The 5,831-nt window shown below is 43.7% G+C and overlaps 1 long non-coding RNA gene across 1 annotated transcript; it reads left to right on the forward strand.

Moving 5' to 3' along the window:
• The first annotated feature begins 1,288 nt into the window (after positions 1 to 1,288).
• LOC144102017 (uncharacterized) lies at positions 1,289 to 5,238 on the forward strand. The gene is made up of 4 exons (XR_013308146.1): positions 1,289 to 1,580; positions 2,341 to 2,434; positions 2,970 to 3,045; positions 5,166 to 5,238. It is a non-coding gene; the product is annotated as an uncharacterized LOC144102017 (long non-coding RNA).
• The last annotated feature ends 593 nt before the right edge of the window (positions 5,239 to 5,831 follow it).

Here is a 5,831-nt window from a genome sequence, read left to right on the forward strand (position 1 = left end):
CGACAGTAATGTTTGTTGAAGTTCATACTAAGCCGTCGGATGGAGTATCGCTGGCCAATATCGAGTCGTTGGTAGAAGCGATAACAGGAATACAAACAAATGTCTCCCCATGGCGCCTTTAATTGCTGCTGCTCAATCGCGGCTGTCCTGGCCTCAGCTGGCTCCGCTCCTGAAGGTGTCGCGGAAACCGAGCATATCCTTGTTTTACTATGAGACGAGGTTCACAGTAAAACGATGACGAGAGCAGCACCTCAGCGCTAGCCAGTTTCGAAGTGCACTCAGCTGCTGCATCGATGCGAAACCGGCTAGGCTTAGCGACGACTAGGGCAGCCAGGGGGTAGCGCGTAGTTCATTGCCCGGCGCACCCGCGGGCGGCGTCGTTCCCGAAAGCTCGCCTCGCTCACTCCCGCTGGCTCACTGATTGGCTCAACAGCTTGCGACCTTCACTCGGAAAGCTGGAAAAAGGAGAACCGAGCGACTGGCGCTGCGACTGAGCGATACTTTATGCCCACGCTTGCACTACTGGTGAACAACCTTTAACGCACATATGCTTGGGTTATCGGCTGCTTTGCGGCCAGTCTTAGTAAAGATCGTCCGCGACGCCATCGTCACCGTCCGTGACGCACAGGCTGAGAACTTCAATTCCAGTACGTGCCGAAACAACTCGTATTTTTCGTAACGATACGAGCTCGAAAACACGCCTGCTTCGATGCGCTAGTGGGCTCTTGCTTGATAAACTACACGCGATCAGGATGCGGCGAGTGCTAGCCACTGTTGCATATTAGCTAAAGTGAGACGCAAGTATCGACGTAGTTTCGTAACGCAGTTGATATCAAAGCACTCCGCTTGTACTGGTCACCGATTAAGCTCTTAAGTTTCATAATCTCCGGTGAGCGTGCCAGTGTCGCGCAAATTAATGCATCGCAGCTACTCTCCATCCTGCCAATTGCGTTCAACTTATCCACGATATTTGGCAGCTTGAGATACGGCGCTTTTCTTCGCTGTTTTTGTCACAACTTAGTGATTTTATCTGGCATCAAACGAAATTGCATTCTGTCAACACCGTCGTCTGCTCCGTCGTCTGCTAGTGCATCCGGGTCACTTCAGGGTTTCACAGGATCGCAGCTTCTACAAACGACATGCCAGAAAAAGTAACTGAAAGCGCTTTAGTATTCTTAAATAATCTAAAAATAATTGAAAATAAATGCAGTGTCTTTGTTGTGAAGATAATATAAGTATTCATGGTTTAAAAAAACAATTTTTTTGTCGGTTGTAATTTTTCACCGACACGAAAGCGCAGCCGTCGGCGCCATTGCAGCGCAACCGACAACGCGTGTTTTGTATTATTTGCCTCTTTGAGGCATTGCTTGACTACTTGTACGGCGGACACGTGTGAAGAACTCATTCAATAGGAAGGTGAGCGGGAGTGTGTTTTGGAAGCCAACGACCAGGATTTCGACCTGTCAACATTGGCGAGTTTCAACGGGTAAGCCATGAAGAGTGCTCCGACGTCTTTTCATCTGTTAGGGGAACGAAGACTCCTGCGCCGTTTTACTAAGCCTGGATGAATCGCATGGCCGGTGAGTCCCGCTCTGCGTTTCTTTGCTAATGATCTGTATTCACACGCGCTATTTGTATGCGGCTATATAGGGATGTGAGTGGAGGCAGTCCGCCTTCGGTTGCCGCGGCTATAATGCGGCGCAAAAAAGCAGGGCCTATATCCTGCATGACAAGTGTTGTTCTCATTGTCTTTATGTGCATTTATTACTCGCGTGCCGTGGTAAATAAAAATGGCACCAGATATCACAACAGAGTTACGCTTTCGCTTGTTAGCGCTTCGACATTCGGTGCAAAAGCATGGATTTGCACTGCGTAGAAGACGATGAGCGAGAAGTGCCGCGCGGCTGAGCTCTCGCGCTAGGCCAGCTGCGATCAGACACCGCACTATTTTGCTCAGGGTTAGTACTCATCGGATTAGTGCTTGTGCCTTAATATGCGTCATACTAAATTTTGAGACAGTGATCGCATGCGAAAGGCTAGTTCATATTCATCGCCTTGTCATTTGTAAACTTGTCTGTGCTTCCCCAGTGGAACAGGATTTGAGGCAGTGTTATGTCAAAGTTAGATCAATCTTGCGTCTCCTGAGCTGTAAACGTTGATGCTTCCTCTCCTTCTGAGCACTGCGAGCTGTCGGATATGCAACTGCACAATTATTTATGATTTCTACCTTTTTGCTATATCCCTCTCTTTTGTGGCCCGCATTCAAGTCGTTCGCCATTGTCGATGGTTTTTTGTTACTTATTTTCGCTTTGTTATTTATTCTTGGTTGCGTGCCATCAGCTGTGGTGCCGGCGATTCTCCGAGCTCGGAACTCTTCCCAGGCACGGGATCCTACCCACAGACCTCCCTTCGCCGCACTCACGAGTGTTCTTCGGTATTTTTTTTGTTTCTCTTGTTTTTACTTGCATTGCCAGTCGACAAATTTGTGCAGCTTTTAATTGCATGCAGATTTGTTAAATGCGCTAGCAATTTTTCTATGATGCCAAGCTGTGCTGTGAGATATCAAGCTTATTGCTAGTGAAGGCATGCTTTTTTCCATTCTCTCTTCTCATTTAACCAAGGCAGACTGGTTGAAACATTCAATTTAATACCTAGACATTGGTGCAAGGCACCATGATAGGAATTAATGAAAACCTGCACATCCTATATTCAAATTGGTGTGCGGTATTTCAGCCAGCTCATCTTTCAGTGTGGTTATAACAGTCATTGTGACTCTTCTCAAAGAAGGTATAAGGGTGCATTACATAAAATCTGTTCATTTGTTTGGTCATGAGCTAGCTCATTGGTTTTTTATTTACTTATATAACGTCCAAGTTTAGTTTTTAAAGCAGTAGACGATTTCCTTTCTTGTCATTCATGACATGGCTACAGCCACTGACAGCTGTCGCTCTGGATGTATTTATTTGCAGTTGCCAGCGGCCAGCATCTATTGGGCCATGTGTGCTTCCTGCCTTCGGCTGTGTCATCCGTCCTGATCCGTTCATGGTAGTTATTCTTTTTCAGTGATGCATATCTTAGCTGCCTATTTAGAAAAATATTTTCAATATAGGCTTGCAGCTAGGTTTAGAAATGCATGAAACTCTACATGCACTTCACAGCAGTACCTGAGCTTATAATTACCGCAACTGTAGACTTGTACAAAATATAGTCGCTGATGTAGCTCTTGACGCAGCTGCTGTTAACATAAACGTGCTTTGACATTGCACACCTGTTTCCTGGTATGCATATGTGTCCTCGAAAAGGACCTATATGTTCATTTATCCCTTTAAAAACATTGTGCTCTACAATGATGGTTTACCAGTATTTCTGACACAGAGACCAAATTGTCAATCAGTAATGTAACATTGCACGATGACACCAATCCTTGTATGGTATAGCATCCTTGCAATGTACTGGGCAAGCTGCTGTCAGCACAGATTAATTGCTGGTTTATTGCCATAGCATATGGTTATACTGCACAGTTTGTACCTCTACCTTCTTAAAGCTATATACTTGAAAAATTTAAAATTAGTTGAAGGAAAATTCAAGGAAATGTAACAGTAACTCTCTCACATTTTGGTGCACACTTGAACTGTGATATAAGGGAGGGATATAGAAGGGAAGTAATGAAGAGCTGATGCCCATGTTAGATGCCCCTCTTTAGTTAAACATACCTCGCAAAAACACATTTGGTGCAAAACAAACATGGGACTTGCACGCTCACAAGCACCCTCATGTCAGTAAAACAAAGTGCCAATGTTGCCGTACTTTAGAGCTTTGCTCCTAAAAGCGCAGCTGACTGCTGCTCAAAGTTGAGAGCAAAAATATGTCTACTTTTCCTCATGTGCCGTCTGCGGTGCTGGTGCCATTTGCAATGGTGATTGACATTGAGTTGCATGATGCTCAGACTGTTCCTGGAGTTAGTGATTTTGTCTGTCGTGTGAATGTGCTGTTAAAATTAGTGCAGAACAATGGTTTTCTAGTTCATTTTAGGTAACTGTCTCCTGTGCCACATGCTACCACCCTTTTTCCTCAAATTTCCTAATCTCATTTAGCCACCTGATTGCCACCCATTCATGCATTCACCTACTCTTGGAATCCTCCCAGTGTTTTAGTGTGGTATTGCTTATATCTTCTCTGCATTACACATGCACTGCACGTTTTCTTTTTTTGATTTAGTCAAGATATCTGTTCCTGTTTCTTGCATAAGCATAAGAGGCTACTCAAGTGCACCATCTGGGCTTGTGATGCAATGTGTAGGGTGCTTCGCTTTTGGGTAAAACCTGGTTTCTTCCTACCGTTGCACCAAAAAAGATTCTTAAAGATCAGGCTTAACCCAATTTCTGTCCAAATGTGCCTGTAAGAAAGTGTGGTTTGAAGGTGCACAAAGCCCAAGAACTGCTGGAGTGTTGTGGATGTCACATAATTCTTCTGACAGATTTTTTAATCAATTCTGGTTATTTTATTTCTCTTTTAATGTTTATTGTTTGTCAGCTGCTTATAATTTTTGGATAAATGGAAAGCTACATGTACTGACTGGTATTTCATTCCAATAATTATACCCATTATTATGAAGCTGTGTTGGAAGGTAGGTGTGCATTTAGTATGCGTGCTTGGAATTTCAGTTATTGTTTCTGCAATGCAAAATGGAAGACAGGTCTCTGCTGTGCGAGTTTTTTGCAATGGAGTGAAAGTAGCAGGAGCAGCATTTGCTACTGTGTCACCCAGCCAAAAGTTCTCCCACAGACCACTGAGCTTCTGAATACCTATGGCTTAAAGCTCGAAGCTCTGGTTGCCCTTTCCGAGGTTTTCTTCATTAACAAGTGCAAGAACAAGGGCTCAGAGCTAACAAGCATTTGAAACCATAGAGCTATACACAGTAGTGCTGGGGCCGTGCAGCAAGTCAGTGTGAATTAGATCGCGATAAACATGGTTTACTGTAGAAAGCTAGTGTGAAAAAATAGTTGCGCTCACAGAAACCGCTGTTTCTTTCTTATTCGGTCATTGAAACAAAGCAATGCATGTAAAATTTTATATCTCACTGATCCCTCAATTTTTTTCCAGCTAAAGACCAAGAGTTGCATGGAAGTTGTGCAAGCCACCAAGTTGCGTGTGATTTTTGCCAGGGACCTGGAGCAGGCTGGGAAATTAGTGGATGGCCAGTGGTATTCACTCAGTAAGGCAAGCTTTTTCTGTAAGTACAGTTTTTGGCATGGCATTGCTTAGGAACGCATGCACTAATCTGACTACTCTATGCCCGCCCATGCTTCAAGAATAATGAAGTACATTAAAAATTGATTGCCGAAAGAAATTGCCGCTTCTGTTATGTTTTTCCAGGAAAGTATTTGCCATTTAGAGGGCTGTGAAAACCTTAAAAATTATTATGTGCTTGTTGTGGCTTTTTTTTTCAAATTTCTTCCACGTCTATGTTGTCCTGACCTTGTAGCTTGTCTGCATGAGATTGGCTGCTATCTACAGTTTGCTTTTTTGTTGCTCCTTTATTGCCTGTCACAATCTTTACTTTCCGTGGCAGTGTCATGCAGTTTGGGAAGTAATCTGATCTTATTTCTGCATTGGCGTGTATTGCAAGCTTTTGCATGTGGGGCAGGTTTATGGTGTCCTTTTGTTTGCTGTAACTGCAGTTTGGCCATGAGGGTTAGAGGCTTAGTCCTTTTTTTATTTTGATGCAGTGTCATATACTTCATGCATAAATTAATGATGTAAGCACTATGTTTTGTAATAAATGAACATTCATTATAGCTGTGGCCATTATAAGTGCACTTGACTCCAAA

The sequence above is a fragment of the Amblyomma americanum genome, chromosome 1 (assembly GCF_052857255.1).
Source record: "Amblyomma americanum isolate KBUSLIRL-KWMA chromosome 1, ASM5285725v1, whole genome shotgun sequence".
NCBI classification, from domain to species: Eukaryota; Metazoa; Arthropoda; class Arachnida; order Ixodida; family Ixodidae; genus Amblyomma; species Amblyomma americanum.